General features: G+C 38.5%; 1 protein-coding gene and 2 gene segments (V, D, J or C); 2 read left to right on the top strand and 1 right to left on the bottom strand.

Annotated features, from left to right (window-relative positions):
* Positions 1-19,767, bottom strand: part of LOC306973752 (unconventional myosin-Ig-like) — a gene marked incomplete at its 3' end in the record, with an annotated part of 481,166 nt that overhangs the window by 73,043 nt on the left and 388,356 nt on the right. The window lies entirely within an intron of this gene.
* On the top strand, positions 9,618-10,010 carry LOC306973753 (Ig kappa chain V region 3547-like). The segment is given in 1 exon: positions 9,618-10,010.
* Positions 13,865-14,254, top strand: LOC306973754 (immunoglobulin kappa variable 4-1-like). The segment is given in 1 exon: positions 13,865-14,254.

The following is a 19,767-nucleotide window of genomic DNA, read 5'->3' on the forward strand; positions in this document are numbered from 1 at the left end:
AACATCACTCCTTATTTAAAAGCTTTAAAAAAGAGAATAAAATAAATCTGAGTCTGACCCTTGAGATGCACCATCTCGTTTTCAAGGGTTGTCAAAAAAACAAACAAACACAGAAACTGATACAGCAGTAAAGGCATGAAACGAAAAAATACCAGACAAGCAAACAAACCAATCCCTACAACGAGTAACACACCCGCACAAACACCACTGGTCCACTGCAGCGCACACATTCACTCAAGCAGCCAAATACACACACACACACAAAGCTCTCCACAGTAAACAATCAAACTACAATATGACACGAACTACAAAAGATGCAAGACATTCTTGTAAGTTTGACTTTGTCTGGAGGAGTTCTCTGTTTCTCTTGTTGGCACCGTCCTAAATATAAGTCTTTGTCAAGCCCAATAAAAGTACAAGAGAAAACTAAAAAACACAAAAGAGCAAAATACTTTCTAAACATTTGAAAAATCACTGTTTAATAAAGTACACGTTAAATGTACTTTGGTTTTGTTGCTCAATACAAAGACTGCAAATCTTTAATTACTGCATTTTTATACAGAAGGTAAACATAAAATAAATAGTGATGGAGCAAGAAACGAGCCCTGAGGGACACCATGAAAAACCTTTTGAAATGTTCCTGACCAGCCGAGCCGACAGACACGGACGTAAAGGTGGTCGAGGTACAAGTGCTCGCTGACCAAAGGCTCCGGCTGCGAACCAGGAACAACCCGGGTGTGATGTTGGTTTTAAAGGACTTTCAGCCAAAAGGGGAATCTGGAGGTTTCATGATTTATTTATTCTCAATAAACGTAAAGTTGAAATGACACATATTTTAACTCAGTCCTGATCGTAAAGTAAAAAGTCGTGTGAGTGTTTGTTGAAATAAATCTAAATATAAAACGAAAAATCATCGGAATAAATAAATGTGTGAAAAAAACTGAGACTGACCCTGATGATACAGACCCTGCAGCTGTTCACAAACAATTAACCTGCAAAGTCAATAATCTTTAATATATTACAATCGTGAAAAAATATGAGACGCACAAACTGTGGAAAAATCTCGACCAAATCCTGAAAACAAAAATATTTTTATTATTATTGTTTGTTTTTCACACAGACACTGTAATCTAAAATAATGATTATTTTTTAAAAACTTAACAGCATCAGGAATTTATATAAAGTGACTTAATAAATGTGTCAACCTCTTAACTCCCACCTGAACATGTTTTCTCCTGTTCTCCAAATTCTCCAAATCTAAAAGCTTCTTCAAAACAGCGACAAAAAACGAGAAGAAAATGAGGACGACAAAAACAAAAAACAAAAAAGCGACAAAAAGACAAAAATCCAGCAGAAAAGTGACAAAAATTCAACAAAGAAAAATTACAAAAATCCAAAAAAAAATGACAAAAATCCAACAAAAAAATGACAAAAATTCAACAAAAAATGACAAAAATCAAACAAAAAAATGACAAAAACCAACAAAAAATGACAAAAATCCAGCAAAAAATGACAAAAATCCAGCAAAAAATGACAAAAATCCAACAAAAAATGACAAAAAATTAACACAAAAATGACAAAAATCCAACAAAAAAAGACAAAAATCCAACAAAAAATGCCAAAAATCCAACAAAAAATGACAAAAATCCAGCAAAAAATGACAAAAATCCAACAAAAAAATGACAAAAATCCAACAAAAATCCAGCAAAAAATGACAAAAATCCAGCAAAAAATGACAAAAATCCAGCAAAAAAGTGACAAAAATCCAGCAGAAAAATGACAAAAGAGCAGCAAAAAAGTAATTAATAAAGTGACAAAAACACATAAGGGAAATAAAAAGTAACGACTTTTCACATATTTAATGTTGTCATTCATCATTCACTGTCTTTTCATGTCTCTGTGATGGTGTTTTTCTGTATGTTTGTGCCTGTGTTTGTCCTGTCATGACATCAACCTGCCAGGGGACGACGGATGAAAATGAGCCCATATGGCAAAGTCCGGCACATTTCCATGTTGAAGAAACAAATGTTGATTAATGTGCACTGTCCCAATTCAAATAAAGATATATTAAAATAAAAAAATAAATTAAAAAAAAGGAGGGAATGCATTTGGTTTTGGCTAAATTATTGTTGTATTAACATTGAAACTGTAAATGTCACTGACTCCAGGATTCTGTTTATTAATTCTGATTTAGTCATAAAATATAAACATGAAATATACATTAAAACATAAAATAATGAATTCACCTCTTAAGTTTACAGCCTATAGGCCTCATTTAAAAGTTAACACAGTTTTCACTTTTTTGTTGCATTTTCATCCTTGTTCACGTCTCGTTTCCGTGGCTATTTTGGTGCTTATTTTCCAGAAGCTTTTAGAAAAAGCCAAACTGGAGAAAATTTGCCTCGGTTCAGATTAGTGAGAGTTAAGAGGTTAAATTGTCAATGAAAAATCAGAAAATATTATGAAATCATGAAACTATAGTTGTGCTAAAAAACACAGAGTCATTGTTGCAATTTCTGATATTTTTATTTCATTAATGAGAAGATTTTTCTGATGTCAATGATTTATTTTTACATGAAAGAGGAGCAGAAAGCAGTGAGGGCTTTATTGAAGCTCTGTAGTAAAATATTATTCGACCACAACAATTGGACAAAGAACAGCTGGATTGTATTTACAGATGTGCAGGTGCATAAAGTGAGAGCAGTGGATCTGAGTGTGGAAATATCCAAAGACTCCTCCCACTTTTTATTGAACCGTACAATCACAAGAAGTTCGGTTTGGCTGTTTCCTGTCCGCCTCTAATGCCTTTCTTCTTTTACGTGCACACATTGTATGATATTTCTCAGTACGGCTGTTATTGCTGTGCTTGTGTTGGAAAAATGACCTGAAATGACCTCTCTCCTCCAGGCCCACATCAGGCCCACATCAGGCCCACATCAGGCCCACATCAGGCCCACATCAGGCCCACATCAGTATGGAGTTACAGCTCAGTGATAGTGTGCTGGTCTTCGGTGTAGGAGTTTGTTTGTTCAAATATGGCTTTGACACTTTTCTAATGCTTTTCCTGCCGGGGCAAGAGTGAGGCCCGGTTGGGTGTGAGGCCGAGGGGGGGTTTGTGGCTTTAATTATTATTTGTTATTCAAACAAACACTGTAATCTAAAATAATGATTATTTTCCATAAACTTAAAAACATCTGGAAGTGACTTAATAAATAAGATACATTTAAAGCTAAATTAGTGTTGGATTAACATTGAAACTGTAAATGCCACTGACTCCAGGATTCTGTGTGTGAGTTCTTTCATATAATATGTGAAATATATAAAATGGAAACCTATGATGTAAACATGTATTAAAAAAAACAGAGACATTGTTGCAATTTCTGATATTTTTTATTTATTAATGAGAACATTTTCAAGATGTAAATTATTTATTTCCATATAAAAGAGGAGCAGACATGAGCAGAAAGCAGTGAGGAGTTTATTAAAGCAGATGTTAATGCAGAGCTCTGTATCTCAGCAGAAGTGACAGCAGGGGGCGCTGTGTCAGTCCTGAGAACACTGCAGTGCGCTCAGTGACAGCAGGGGGCGCTGTGTCAGTCCTGGGAACACTGCAGTGCGCTCAGTGACAGCAGGGGGCGCTGTGTCAGTCCTGAGAACACTGCAGTGCGCTCAGTGACAGCAGGGGGCGCTGTGTCAGTCCTGGGAACACTGCAGTGCGCTCAGTGTGTGGGACACTGGACTCTGGGAGCCCTGTCTGGCCTCACAGCTCACAGCCACAGCGCCCTCCCTCCACTGCTGTGCGGTCAGCGTCAGGCCCACGCTCCAGCTGTAGTGGCCGTCCTTTAGCGGCAGCGCGGGGCTCCTCTGCTCCACAGCGCTCACACCGGCGCCGGACACCTTCCAGGACACGCTCCAGTCTGACGGGAAGCCCTTGTTGGCCAGGCACATGAGGGTGGCCTTCCCCTGGGCCAGCTCCGACCTGGAGGGGGGCAGCACTGTGAGGGCGGGGGCCACTCGACCAAACACTGTGAACAATAAATAACAAGAAAAAGAACAGAATGAGCTCAAAGAGGCTTCAGTTTCAGCTGCTCTCAGTAAAGCAAACCTTCCACAGACCGGCTTCAGGGGAAACACCTTCTTTATTAAACAACACAAACTAAACTGATCAATGACATGAACAAACCTAATGTTTCTATTACAGGAAATGAAAAGGGGATTCCGGTACATTCAAATGTTAGTTGTGTCTGAACTCATTCCTAACATATTTGTCGGCTCCTGATTCTTCACAGGGACAAGTTAAAAGGCACATTTCACAACTTTAGTGTCACTTTCAGAGTCACCGTCACAGAAATACCAGAAAACTAACTTACAAGTTCATAAAACTGATTCAAAAGCTTTTTCATTTTGTACAGTGTTTGTTCACAGTCTGAGTTTACGATTTACTGAAGTTGGATGAAAATTATTCAATACTTATACTAATTATTCAGATACTTCAGATAAAGTGCCTTCAAGTAAACGGGAAAACAAGATAATCATGAAATACTTTAAAACAGCTGCCACAGACTCCACTGAAGCTGAACCACTGAAAGGTTTCAGAGCTAAAGACAAACGTCCCCAGAGTTTCCCCTGAGACAGAGTCACTTCACTTTTATATTTTTAAACTGATCTGAGAGAAAACGCTTTACAGATAAAAGATAAAACTAATGAAACTAATGAAAGTTTAAGTTTCTTCATTTTGGAAGAAACAAAAATAAGGGAAATATTTTATGTAAAACCTTTAACTTAGTTCAGTTTGAAAAGATGTAGAACTAATCTTTTACATTTCAGATTTTATTGGTTTGAAATTTCATCATTTTGTTCGTTTTTCACTATTTTCTAGATTCATTTTGCTTTTGCAAAAACGGATTTTCCATGTGAGACAAATATTTATTTTCAATCGTGTCTCTGTGTTTTAGATCAAACAAACGTCAGGAACAAAAAGAGCAAAAGACGGATTTAACTACAGACTATTTTATATAAACTCACTTTAAATTAAAAAGTAGATAAATCAAAATCAGCCAAAATAGATTTGACGCAAAAATAAAATGAAACATTTTTATAATATTTCATATAAAAATCTGAGTAATACATTTATATTTGTATGAATATTTTTAAATCTATATTTGCGACTCCGTCTTTACCGTCTCCATTTACTGCTGCAAATCTTCACCGAGTCAAAGATCTGTTTAACTTAAACTTGTTTGGGGACGATAGAAACGCACAGACACGGATAACGGTACGTTTACATTCTATAATTAATAAAAGACACTCAAACTTTACAAATGAGATGAATTAGAAAAAGACATTAATTAAGTTTAAACATATTTTTCTGATGAATAAGAAAAAGAAGTGACTTACAGTTGAGCTCCAGTCTGGTTCCTCCACCGAACGTGAACCACAGTGATACAAACTCACAGAGCGCTCGTACAAAAACCTCCCAGCGCTAAGAGACTGGAGAGACCATTCAGCTGTTCACAGTAGTAAAAACATTCATCGAGTCAGGGATGAGTAAACAAAGCTTGTTTTTAGACATGGATTATGCAACATATAAACCCTCCACAAGGAACTCAAATAAAGGAATGAAATAAGTCTCTGTAAATAACTAGTATAGTTTTTATTCATTGGGGATTAAAATGGGAAAAATAAACTATATATTCTATTGTTGAACACATTTAATGCAGTGACAATCATTTTTAGTAGATATACTGTCATTTTGAAGTTATTATTGCAAACTAACAATAGTCTTAAAACAATAAACATTAATGGCACAAGAGCACAGCCCTGGGACTCCAGGGAAACCTTTAGATTAGACCTAAAATGGAGACAGTGTCTTTTTCTGATCCTGATGTTACAGACCCTGCAGCTGCTCAGATGAGCATCATAATGAACGACGGTTAAGAACCTCTTATTGAGGTGATTCCTATTGTACATATTTTATTGTATCACTGCCATATACAATAAAAAAAACATTTATAGACTTTAATAATTTACAGGATTTACTGATAAATATGGACAATCACAATAACATTGAAATAATTTGACAAAAACTCTAAAAAGTGACATAAACATTGTGTTTTTTTCCAAATGAAGATGATCCAGTCACTGATTCTGAACCTTTTGTCGTGAGCAGGAAAATATGTCTGAACTTTAACATCGAACAGAAACATCAAAGAATTCCCAGTTGGGAATCAAACTTGGGACCTTCCTGCTGTGAGGCGCGGTTGCACAGCTAGAAGGTCCGTGTTGGATTCCCACCAGGGACGGGGCCTTTCTGTGGAGTTTGCAGGTTCTCCCCGTGTCTGCGGAGGTTTCCTCCTGTTTCCCCTATCACTAAAAACATGTACAATAGGTCAATCTTCCAGCCAGGTTATTCTGAACATCAGCCTGGCTCCACATCTGGAGACATCCACTGCTCCTACAGGTCGTCCCAGCGAAGGATGAGTCAAACCCAGAGGACCAACTGTGTTATACAGTTTTTGTATCATGACAAAAGTAAAGCACCTTCTTCATCTGAACCACTGCACCCAAATGTGTTTGTTTTCACTGTTGGATCCAGAGTTTCCCCAAGAAACTTCAACTTCTTAACAAGGTCGAGCTCCGTGTCTCTAAGGAACACATTGGACTGATCCATTTTCATGTGAACTCTGTTTATTTCAATAGTTGTGCTCTTCATTTTGAGCTGGTCCCTCTCGCCCTCCAGGAATCACAGCGTGGCTAAAAACGAGTGAAGGAGCTCCCCTGGATAGAAAACGGCTTCTGCACATGTTTCCTGCTCCTGCATTTCTTCCAAACAAAGATTTAGTCATTTATTTCCAAACAGGTTCACTCTGGGGCAGCCATGTTGTTTACTGTCAAAGGCCTGATTGGCTGAGCTGGTGCATCATCACCATGGCAACAAAAGGGGTTCAATTCTTCAATGTAAATATTCATATTTTTTACTAATTAACATGTTTAGTTTCTACTATTTGAAGCATTAGTTCTTCTGAGAATGTCGTCCATCGCCACGGAAAGTTGGTTCTGCGTGATTTCCTTAAATGAATCTAAAATCAGTCAAACTGAATCGTGAATCTAATTGATTTGGTGAATCTGAATGGATTTTCAGCCCTGGTGTGTTTGCATATGTTTGGTGGTCCAGCCGTTAAGAGCCCAGTGCTGCTCCTTCAGAGACACTCCCACACCAACAACACAATGAGCCTGATGTCCCTGCAGCTGTTCCTGCTGGCCCTGGGGCTCCTGGGTCGGGGTGAGGACATCTCTGGGTCACACACTGCTCCTCTGGACACCTGCGGGGTCTGTCTCAATAACTCTTCTTGTGTTTTTCAGCTTCTTCAGGAGAAATCCTCCTGACTCAGACTCCTGCAGCTGCAGCTGTGGAGAGAGGAGCCTCGACCTCTGTCAGATGTCAGTCCAGTTCAACTGTTTCTAGCTATCTTGCCTGGTATCTTCAGAAAGGCTCAGAGTCTCCAAAGCTATTGATCTATTCTGCTACTTCTCGTCACACTGGAGTCTCCAGTCGTTTCAGAGGAAGTGGTTCTGGGACTGACTTCACTTTGACCATCAGTGGATTTGAGGCTGAAGATGCAGGAGTTTATTATTGTCAGCAGGGTTACGACCACCCGTTCACACAGTGAAAAAGACTCGTACAAAAACCTCCTCAGACTGAACTGAAACTGACTCGCTTCACTGAACTCACAGACTTTATGACACGTACGACCATAAAACCCCAACAATCTACTCATAATATTTATTACAATAAAAGTAAAACTCTTCACACACAAAATTATTCAAATAAATCATAATTATAACTATTATTAATAAAATTACTTTCAAAGCTTCAAATGAAAAATAAAACTGAAAATAAACAACAGTAAGACACAAGTTGTGCTTTGATTAAATACGTCTTGTTCTACATTAGTGGATTTTTCAGACTAAACTTTTTTAACGACTCGTTATGAACTCCTTTAAATCCCTCAAAGACCAAAGTTTAAAATTATAATAAAACAATTGAAATGAGGGTAAAACATTGAAAAGACTTGGATGAAGCCGTGAAGCAAAGCGTGTCCGTGTTCCTGAGTGTTAAAGCCAGTCTGAATAAATGAGCCTGGGTTTAAAAAGGACAAAGTCAGGGACGGTTTATGTCTGGATATCCATTATTCCAGAGTCTGGGCCCGTCTCCCCAGTGTTTAGTCCTGACTCTGGGGACGTCCAGCAGGAGCTGATTTAACCACCTCAACGCTCTGAGTCACAAACATTCAGGAGTTCAGACGAGGACATGAGGGCTTTGAAATCAAACACGTTTTAAATCAACTCAACACAAACTGGAAACGAACCAAAGAGACTGGGCTGAAGTCTGGAAAACTATTACTTAGAATATTACAGTTTTTATGTCAGGATTTTCTATTTTCCCTCAGATTGAATCAATTCTCATTCACGATGTGGACCTCGATTTTTATACTTTTGCCACTTTTAACTCTATATGTGCCGTTGATTCATGGCTGTTGCAAAAACACTTTCCCCTTTGTGCACGAATAACGGTTTCTCAGTAGCTTCAATTTGAGACTTAAATCAGGAAACATTCTTTGGTTTAAGACACTTGGAAAGACTTAACAGCAGAGACTTCAAATGATTAAAGTAAAGTGAGGTTTTTAAAATAAAATGCTGATAAATAAATGAGCGACCTTCAGAATCAGTGTTTTATATTTGTGTCCTCAGTAGGTCAGTGGTTCCTGTAAGTGTGTTTGCAAATGTTCTACAAAATAAATAAATCATAATCTATTAATACAAGTCAGAATCAGAGGAGGATTTAAGGCCAGGCTGATGGTCAGAAACACCTGGAAGATTCACTTATTGTACATGTTTTTAGTCGCAGGGGAAACCGGAGGAAACCTACACAGACACAGGGAGAACATGCAAACTCCACAGAAAGGCCCCGTCCAGGTGGGAATCGAACCCGGGACCTTTTTCCCTGCAGCCTTAAGGCTAATTCACGTGGTGTGAATGAGTTGCATTACTACTTTAATATTATAGATTTTAAATATGAAAATGGTTCCTGCCTATTGTAAACATGTGCTTCATGTGTGGTCATGAACATGAACTAAAAAGAGGCCGATGTCGCCCCCGTGTGGACAATTAGAGGCACAACAGTGAGAGGGTCGTCACAGTTTAACCAATTCTTCAGAGATGGGCAGAGTCACCAAAACATTACTTTAACCTCTTAACCCCCACCTGAACTGAGAACATTTTCTCCACTTTGGCTTTACCTAAATCTAAAAGCTTCTTGAAAAACTGTCAAAATAGCCACAAAACCGAAAACAACGAGTGATAATTCCAATGGTAAATGGGCATCAGCAGCTGCACATTTTTCTTGACGCTCAGGGCGGTTCCTGAACGCAACTCCCGAGAGACTCCTCCCACTTTGCATGAGCGGCTGCATTATCCAGTGAATCTTTATATTCCTCAGAGGTGACTCTTTATATTCCTCAGAGGTGACTCTTTATATTCCTCAGAGGTGACTCTTTATATTCCTCAGAGGTGACTCTTTGCTCTGAAGCTCCTTCACGAAGCTCTTCATCTCCAACATGACTTTGGTGTGTGTCCTCGTGTGGACTGTCCTCTGCTGTGTCTTCATCACAGAGTCCAGAGGACAGACAGTGACAGTGACTCAGGCCCAGACTGTGAGCGCCGCCCTGGGGGCCACCGTGAACATACCGTGTTCTGTCAGTCAAGATCTGACTAAATTCAAAGGAGGCATCTACGTCTTAAACTGGTTCCAACAGAGATATGGAAAACCTCCTAAAGCTCTCATCTATCGCATATCAAACCGAACCACTGATGCCCCAAGTCGATTTTCAGGCAGTGGATCTGGGTCCAGCTTCACTCTGACCATCAGTGGAGTTCAGCCTGAAGACTCTACTGTTTATTACTGTCAGAGTCTCCATTATATCAACAGTCAGGTTGTGTTCACACAGTGAAAAAGCCTCGTACAAAAACCTCCTCAGCTAAACTGAACTGAAAGTGACTCGCTTCAGTGAACTCACAGCACATGTCATAATGTCATAAAACATATTCAGTCATAAAACTCCAGCCTGAATATATCAGTTAAAAAAATCCTACCAATAAATGTAAAATTCCAAATACATGAAATGATTAAATTATCACTTAAAAATGTTAATTGAAATCAATTCAGTAAATTCTGATACTGTTAGTTGAATACTTTTAGATGCTAGACTGAAAATAAACAATAAGAGGCAAAGTACAAGTTTATTAAACACATTTGTAAAGATGAGTCAGGTACTACATTTGTGGACTGTTCCGTCTATATTGTTGAGAATGAATGTGTCGTGTGTTTTCTCACATGGCATAAGTCGTCTCTCGTCTTTTTGTCGTCAATATGTCAGACCTTTTCCACTCCTGCTGAGCTTCAGAGATCTGACGGGATCAGGCAGAGCAAAGGCGGTATGGCTTCCCTGAAGAAAATCCAGAGTAAATGTAATATTTCTGTGTGATCAGATGTTTAGAAAGAGCCTTGTAGTCGGCTCTACAGCAGGTTACAATCAGGTAAATGTCATTTCAGAGAATAGGAGTAAAGTTCTTTTGCACCCTGAAGTAGAGCAATGACATCATCACTTTATAGCCCCATATAGTCGACTTAACCTCGGTGATAATTAAGTGTTTGGAGCAACTATTGAGAAGGCACATAAAAAACAACACATGTCCCAGGGTTGATCCACTATAGTTAGTTTATAAATCAAACAGAACTGTGGATGATGCTGTCTCATTAGCCCAACACACTGTGTTACATCACAGATCGTCACAATATGTCAGGATGTTATTTGTCGATTATAGAAGTGTTTTTAATACAATCATTCCATCTCAAAGCCCTTGGTCTTATTTCCATCTGTAAGTGGATCGATTTCCTGACAGGACGGCCACAGACTGTGAGGGCGGGCAACACTGATTCATCTCCTGTGGTTTTAAACACTGCTGCACCACAAGGATTTTTTCGAACTCCCTTATTGTATAGTCTGTAAACTTCTGACTGTGAGGCAAAACATCCCAGCATACATAAATGTGCAGACGATACAATGATCATAGGTTTGATTTCTGACAACAATGAGCTGCACTATAGGGGTGAGGTTAAGCCTCCATATCACATGGTGCAAACAAAACAATCTGGCCTGAATGTGGAAAAAACTAAAGAGCTCATTACAGACTTCAGGAACAGGCCTGTCCAAGTGAACAGCACTCCTGTTGAAATGGTTCATATTTGTCAAACTCTCTCTTGGTCTCTTCACATCAGCTGCAGTTAAAAAAAGCTCAGCACAGACTCGATTCTTTGTTATGAATCCTGAATTGACTGGACAGACCTGAGGCTGTTTTGCTTTGAAATGCAAACGTTTATTACACTGATCCCAAGGTGAAGGTGCTCACATGCATTATTGCTTTGGTCCTTCTGAGCCTCTGTGACTCTATAATGTGAATTCTTCAAAATGTATGGAAATGGTTGAATTTGCCACGCCCAAATCAAAATGGCTCCACAGCGCCCCCTCAAAGTTGCCCCCTCTTCATATGAAAACGTCTATGTTTGGGCGTAGGTCCAAACCCTTGGGCACAGTGAAAGGGGACATCAGGACAAACCAAAAACTGACTTGTAGTGCCACGCCCGGACGCACAGGAAGTTGGCCATTTTCACTTTCAATTGGGAAACCGTCTGGACTCATCTTGTGTTTTAACAAACTAATCCCTGTTTTTTCATTGGAATAACATCACATTTGGCACAGTGAATCTAAACATAGTGAAATTAAAGACAAAGCCACGTTTTTTAAAACTTTTACACCGCCTACACTGTCTATTACTACTACGCTCACAGACATAAGCCCACAGAGCTCATATCCAGGTCACTAATGCACCAGCCGAAACTGAACAGAACGCAGCCATTAATGTATAGCCTGCTCTCAGGACAGCACCCCCTAGCTATACCTTGAAAATTGCAGTTTGGACGCACAGGAAGTCAGCCAATTGGATTTTTAAGTGGCTTGTTAAGTGGCTTGTTAAGGGGCCCGCCCATCCTCTGTGAAAACACAGAGTTCTTATTCTGGCAGCATGTTGGCCTCTGTCAGAGCTTCTTCTGATATTCGTCAATTTTCCCACTTTCCCATTGTATTTACAAAAGCCACAGTTTTAGACTTATATATATTTATACAACCCCTCTCTCCCAGAAAGAAGCTTTAATTTAAAAGTTTTTGCCTCCAAATTCATTTTTTTTTAACTGTACAATCACAGGAAGTTCAGTTTGGCTGTTTCCTGTCCGTCTCTCTGTGTGTTCCTTGTACTATATGGGTCTCACCAGAATATTGCTTCATCTATCGAGTGTTCTGCAGGGCTGGAGCACTCTCTCAAATCTTTGGGGCCCCAGGGAATTTGCCCTAATTATAATTATAAAATGATTCAATAAATACTGCTTAAACTGTAGTTTGAATGATGTTTTTTACAATAAATCTAAAATCGCTGGATCGATTTCAACCACAACTCTTTATATTTTTTTGGGACTCGGCAAACCCATATTTGTATAGAGTTATTGCTCAGTGATCGTGGTCTCAGGTGAAAGAGTTCAAACACACACATGACGCTTTTCTAATGCTTTTCTCCTTTTACGTGCACATATTGTAAGATATTTCTCAGTACGGCTGTTATTGCTGTACTTTTGTTAAAAAAATGACCTGAAATGACGTCTCTCCTCCAGTGACGTGCTGGGAACGAATTTTGGCCCAGAGATTTAGAGAGTAGCCCAGATCAGGCCCACATCAGGCACCACATCAGAAATCAAAATCAGCAAAATAGATTTGACGCAAAAAAAAGATGAAACATTTTCATAATATTTCATATAAAAAACTGAATAATACATTTATATTTGTATGAATATTTTTAAATCTATATTTGCGACTCCGTCTTAACCGTCTCCATTTACTGCTGCAAATCTTCACCGAGTCAAAGATCTGTTTAACTTAAACTTGTTTGGGGACGATAGAAACGCACAGACACGGATAACGGTACGTTTACATTCTATAATTAATAAAAGACACTCAAACTTTACAAATGAGATGAATTAGAAAAAGACATTAATTAAGTTTAAACATATTTTTCTCATGAATAAGAAAAAGAAGTGACTTACAGTTGAGCTCCAGTCTGGTTCCTCCACCGAACGTGAACCACAGTGATACAAACTCACAGAGCGCTCGTACAAAAACCTCCCAGTGCTAAGAGACTGGAGAGACCATTCAGCTGTTCACACTAGTAAAAACATTCATCAAGTCAGGGATGAGTAAACAAAGCCTGTTTTTAGACATGGATTATGCAACATATAAACCCTCCCCAAGGAACTCAAATAAAGGAATGAAATAAGTCTCTGTAAATAACTAGTATAGTATTTATTCATTGGGGATTAAAATGGGAAAAATAAACTACATATACTTTTGTTGAACACATTTAATGCAGCGACGATCATTTTTAGTGGATAAACTGTCATTTTGAAGTTATTATTGCAAACTAAAAATAGTCTTAAAACATTAAACATTGAAGGAGCAAGAGCACAGCCCTGAGGGACTCTATGGGAAACCTTTAAATTTGACCGAAAATGGATGCTTTCTGATCCTGATGTTACAGACCCTGCGGCTGCTCAGATGTGGAGCCTCATTTTCATAGACACTTTGCATGACCAGCTGCATGGTCCAGCGGGACTCTTTATATTCCTCAGAGGTGACTCTTTATATTCCTCAGAGGTGACTCTTTGCTCTGAAGCTCCTTCATGAAGCTCCTCATCTCCAACATGACTTTGGTGTGTGTCCTCGTGTGGACTGTCCTCTGCTGCATCTTCATCACAGAGTCCAGAGGACAGACAGTGACTCTGAGTCAGGCCCAGACTGTGAGCGCTGCCCTGGGGGCCACCGTGAACATACAGTGTTCTGTCAGTCAGAATGTTTACACTGATTCAAACGGTCACTACTTGCACTGGTACCAACAGAGAGATGGAGAAACTCCTAAAGCTCTTATTTACTGGGCATCAAATCGAGTGTCAGATGTTCCCAGTCGTTTCTCAGGCAGTGGATCTGGGTCCAGCTTCACTCTGACCATCAGTGGAGTTCAGCCTGAAGATTTTACTGTTTATTACTGTCAGAGTCTCCACTCCATCAACAGTCAGTGGGTGTTCACACAGTGAAAAAGCCTCGTACAAAAACCTCCTCAGACTGAAGTGAAACTGAGCGGCAGCTGCTCGCACTTCACTGAGTCTGAAGCCGACGGTGCTGAAACATCACTCCTTATTGAAAAGCTTTAAAAAAGAGAATAAAATAAATCTGAGTCTGAGCCCTTGAGATGCACCATCTCGTTTTCAAGGGTTGTCAAAAAAACAAACAAACACAGAAACAGATACAGCAGTAAAGGCATGGAACGAAAAAATACCAGACAAGCAAACAAACCAATCCCTACAACGAGTAACACACCCACACAAACACCACTGGTCCACTGCAGCGCACACATTCACTCAAGCAGCCAAATACACAAACACACAAAGCTTTCCACAGTAAACAATCAAACTACAATATGACACGAACTACAAAAGATGCAAGACATTCTTGTAAGTTTGACTTTGTCTGGAGGAGTTCTCTGTTTCTCTTGTTGGCACCGTCCTAAATATAAGTCTTTGTCAAGCCTAATAAAAGTACAAGAGAAAACTAAAAAACACAAAAGAGCAAAATACTTTCTAAACATTTGAAAAATCACTGTTTAATAAAGTACACGTTAAATGTACTTTGGTTTTGTTGCTCAATACAAAGACTGCAAATCTTTAATTACTGCATTTTTATACAGAAGGTAAACATAAAATAAATAGTGATGGAGCAAGAAACGAGCCCTGAGGGACACCATGAAAAACCTTTTGAAATGTTCCTGACGAGCCGAGCCGACAGACACGGACGTAAAGGTGGTCGAGGTACAAGTGCTCGCTGACCAAAGGCTCCGGCTGCGAACCAGGAAAAACCCGGGTGTGATGTTGGTTTTAAAGGACTTTCAGCCAAAAGGGGAATCTGGAGGTTTCATGATTTATTTACTCTCAATAAACGTAAAGTTGAAATGACACATATTTTAATGATCGTAAACTTAAAACTCGTGTGAGTGTTTGTTGAAATAAATCTAAACATAAAACGAAAAATCATAAATGTGTGAAAAAACTGAGACTGACTCTGATGATACAGACCCTGCAGCTGTTCACAAACAATTAACCTGCAAAGTCAATAATCTTTAATATATTACAATTGTGAAAAAATATGAGACGCACAAACTATAGAAAAATCTCGACCAAATCCTGAAAACAAATTTAATTTTGTGAAAGTGAATAAAATATTTTGATTATTATTATTTGTTTTTCATACAGACACTGTAATCTAAAATAATGATTATTTTTCATAAACTTAACAGCATCTGGAATTTATATAAAGTGACTTAATAAATGTGTTAACCTCTTAACTCCCACCTGAACATGTTTTCTCCTGTTCTCCAAATTCTCCAAATCTAAAAGCTTCTTCAAAACAGCAACAAAAAACGAGAAGAAAATGAGGATGACAAAAACAAAAAACAAAAAAGCGACAAAAAGTGACCAAAAAAATGACAAAAATCCAGCAGAAAAGTGACAAAAAATCAACAAAAAATGATAAAAATCCAACAAAAAATGACAAAAATCCAATAAAAAATAACAAAAATCCAACAAAAAGTGACAAAAATCCAACAAAAAATGACAAAAATCCAGCAAAAAATGACAAAATTCCAGCAGAAAAATGACAAAAAATTAACACAAAAATGACAAAATTCCAGCAGAAAAGTGAAAAAAATCCAACAAAAAGTGACAAAAATCCAACAAAAAATGACAAAAATCCAGCAAAAAATGACAAAATTCCAGCAGAAAAATGACAAAAAATTAACACAAAAATGACAAAAATCCAACAAAAAATGACAAAAATCAAACAAAAAATGACAAAAATCAAACAAAAAATGACAAAAATCAAACAAAAAGTGACAAAAATCCAACAAAAAATGACAAAAATCCAGCAAAAAATGACAAAAATCCAACAAAAAAATGACAAAAATCCAATAAAAAATGAAAAAAATCCAACAAAAAATGAAAAAAATCCAGCAGAAAAGTGACAAAAGAGCAGCAAAAAAGTAATTAATAAAGTGACGAAAACACATAAGGGAAATAAACAGTGACGACTTTTTACATATTTAATGTTGTCATTCGTCATTCACTGTCTTTTTATGTCTCTGTGATGGTGTTTTTCTGTATGTTTGTGCCTGTGTTTGTCCTGTCATGACGTCAACCTGCCAGGAGACGACGGATGAAAATGAGCCCATATGGCAAAGTCCGGCACATTTCCATGTTGAAGAAACACATGTTGATTAATGTGCACTGTCCCAATTCAAATAAAGATATATTAAAATAAAAAAAAATAATTAAGTTTACCTCTTAAGTTTACAGCCTATAGGCCTCATTTAAAAGTTAACACAGATTCCCCTTTTTTGTTGCTTTTTTCCGCTTTGTTGTTGTGTTTTTGTTGCTTTTTTGTTGCATTTTCATCCTTGTTCACGTCTCGTTTCCGTGGCTCTTTTGCTGCTTATTTTCCAGAAGCTTTTAGAAAAAGCCAAACTGGAGAAAATTTGCCTCGGTTCAGATTAGTGAGAGTTAAGAGGTTAAATTGTCAAAAATATTATGAAATCATGAAACTATAGTTGTGCTAAAAAACACGGAGTCATTGTTGCAATTTCTGATATTTTTATTTCATTAATGAGAAGATTTTTCTGATGTCAATGATTTATTTTTACATGAAAGAGGAGCAGAAAGCAGTGAGGGCTTTATTGAAGCTCTGTAGTAAAATATTATTCGACCACAACAATTGGACAAAGAACAGCTGGATTGTATTTACAGATGTGCAGGTGCATAAAGTGAGAGCAGTGGATCTGAGTGTGGAAATATCCAAAGACTCCTCCCACTTTTTATTGAACCGTACAATCACAAGAAGTTCGGTTTGGCTGTTTCCTGTCCGCCTCTAATGCCTTTCTTCTTTTACGTGCACACATTGTATGATATTTCTCAGTACGGCGGTTATTGCTGTGCTTGTGTTGGAAAAATGACCTGAAATGACCTCTCTCCTCCAGGCCCACATCAGGCCCACATCAGGCCCACATCAGGCCCACATCAGGCCCACATCAGGCCCACATCAGGCCCACATCAGGCCCACATCAGGCCCACATCAGTATGGAGTTACAGCTCCTGCCGGGGCAATCGTGAGGCCCGGTTGGGTGTGAGGCCGAGGGGGGGAGGGGGAGCTTTAATTATTATTTGTTATTCAAACAAACACTGTAATCTAAAATAATGATTATTTTCCATAAACTTCATAACATCTGGAAGTGACTTAATAAATAAGATACAATTAAAGCTAAATTAGTGTTGGATTAACATTGAAACTGTAAATGCCACTGACTCCAGGATTCTGTGTGTGAGTTCTTTCATATAATATGTGAAATATATAAAATGTAAAAACCTATGATGTAAACATGTATTAAAAAAACAGAGACATTGTTGCAATTTCTGATATTTTTTATTTATTAAGGAGAAGATTTTCAAGATGTAAATTATTTATTTCCATATAAAAGAGGAGCAGACATGAGCAGAAAGCAGTGAGGAGTTTATTAAAGCAGATGATAATGCAGAGCTCTGTATCTCAGCAGAAGTGACAGCAGGGGGCGCTGTGTCAGTCCTGGGAACACTGCAGTGCGCTCAGTGACAGCAGGGGGCGCTGTGTCAGTCCTGGGAACACTGCAGTGCGCTCAGTGTGTGGGACACTGGACTCTGGGAGCCCTGTCTGGCCTCACAGCTCACAGCCACAGCGCCCTCCCTCCACTGCTGTGCGGTCAGCGTCAGGCCCACGCTCCAGCTGTAGTGGCCGTCCTTTAGCGGCAGCGCGGGGCTCCTCTGCTCCACAGCGCTCACGCCGGCGCCGGACACCTTCCAGGACACGCTCCAGTCTGACGGGAAGCCCTTGTTGGCCAGGCACATGAGGGTGGCCTTCCCCTGGGCCAGCTCCGACCTGGAGGGGGGCAGCACTGTGAGGGCGGGGGCCACTCGACCCACTGCGGACACAGCACAAGGGCCAATCAGAGACACATATGGGTTTATGACACAGAGACACAGAGTCACCACAAAGATCCTTTTGACTCAAGAAAAGCAGCACAAACAAAGAAACAAAGAATCAGGAGTTTGGACAAAGATGAAATGATGTTTCTCTCTTTTGTAATGAATGTGGTTTGAAAAACAGCTGCCACAGACTCCACTGAAGCTGAACCACTGAAAGGTTTCAGAGCTAAAGACAAACGTCCCCAGAGTTTCCCCTGAGACAGAGTCACTTCACTTTTATATTTTTAAACTGATCTGAGAGAAAACGCTTTACAAATAAAAGATAAAACTAATGAAACTAATGAAAGTTTAAGTTTCTTCATTTTGGAAGAAACAAAAATAAGGGAAATATTTTATATAAAACCTTTAACTTAGTTCAGTTTGAAAAAACAAACTGTCAGTTAAAATAAACTATTTATTTGATAATTCATCATTTTGTTGGTTTTCACTATTTTCTGTCACATTTTCCATGTGGGACAAATATTTATTTTCAATTGTGTCTCTGTGTTTTAGATCAAACAAACGTCAGGAACAACAAGAGCCAAAGACGGATTTAACTGGAGGCTATTTTATATAAACTCACTTTAAAATAAAAAGTAGATAAATCAATATCAGCCAAAATAGATTTGACACAAAATTAAGATGAAACATTTTCCTAATATTTCATATAAAAACTGTGAGTAATACATTTATATTTGTATGAATATTTTTAAATCTATATTTGCGACTCCGTCTTTACCGTCTCCATTTACTGCTGCAAATCTTCACCGAGTCAAAGATCTGTTTAACTTAAACTTGTTTGGGGACGATAGAAACGCACAGACACGGATAACGGTACGTTTACATTCTATAATTAATAAAAGACACTCAACCTTTACAAATGAGATGAATTAGAAAAAGACATTAATTAAGTTTAAACATATTTTTCTCATGAATAAGAAAAAGAAGTGACTCACAGTTGAGCTCCAGTCTGGTTCCTCCACCGAACGTGAACCACAGTGATACAAACTCACAGAGCGCTCGTACAAAAACCTCCCAGCGCTGAGAGACTGGAGAGACCATTCAGCTGTTCACACTAGTAAAAACATTCATCGAGTCAGGGATGAGTAAACAAAGCCTGTTTTTAGACATGGATTATGCAACATATAAACCCTCCACAAGGAACTCAAATAAAGGAATGAAATAAGTCTCTGTAAATAACTAGTATAGTATTTATTCATTGGGGATTAAAATGGGAAAAATAAACTACATATACTTTTGTTGAACACATTTAATGCAGCGACGATCATTTTTAGTGGATATACTGTCATTTTGAAGTTATTATTGCGAACTAAAAATAGTCTTAAAACATTAAACATTAACAGAGCAAGAGCACAGCCCTGAGGGACTCTATGGGAAACCTTTAAATTTGACCGAAAATGGATGCTTTCTGATCCTGATGTTACAGACCCTGCGGCTGCACAGATGTGGAGCCTCATTTTCATAGACACTTTGCATGACCAGCTGCA

Source organism: Gobius niger, assembly GCF_951799975.1.
Source record: "Gobius niger genome assembly, chromosome: 14".
Taxonomy (NCBI): Eukaryota; Metazoa; Chordata; class Actinopteri; order Gobiiformes; family Gobiidae; genus Gobius; species Gobius niger.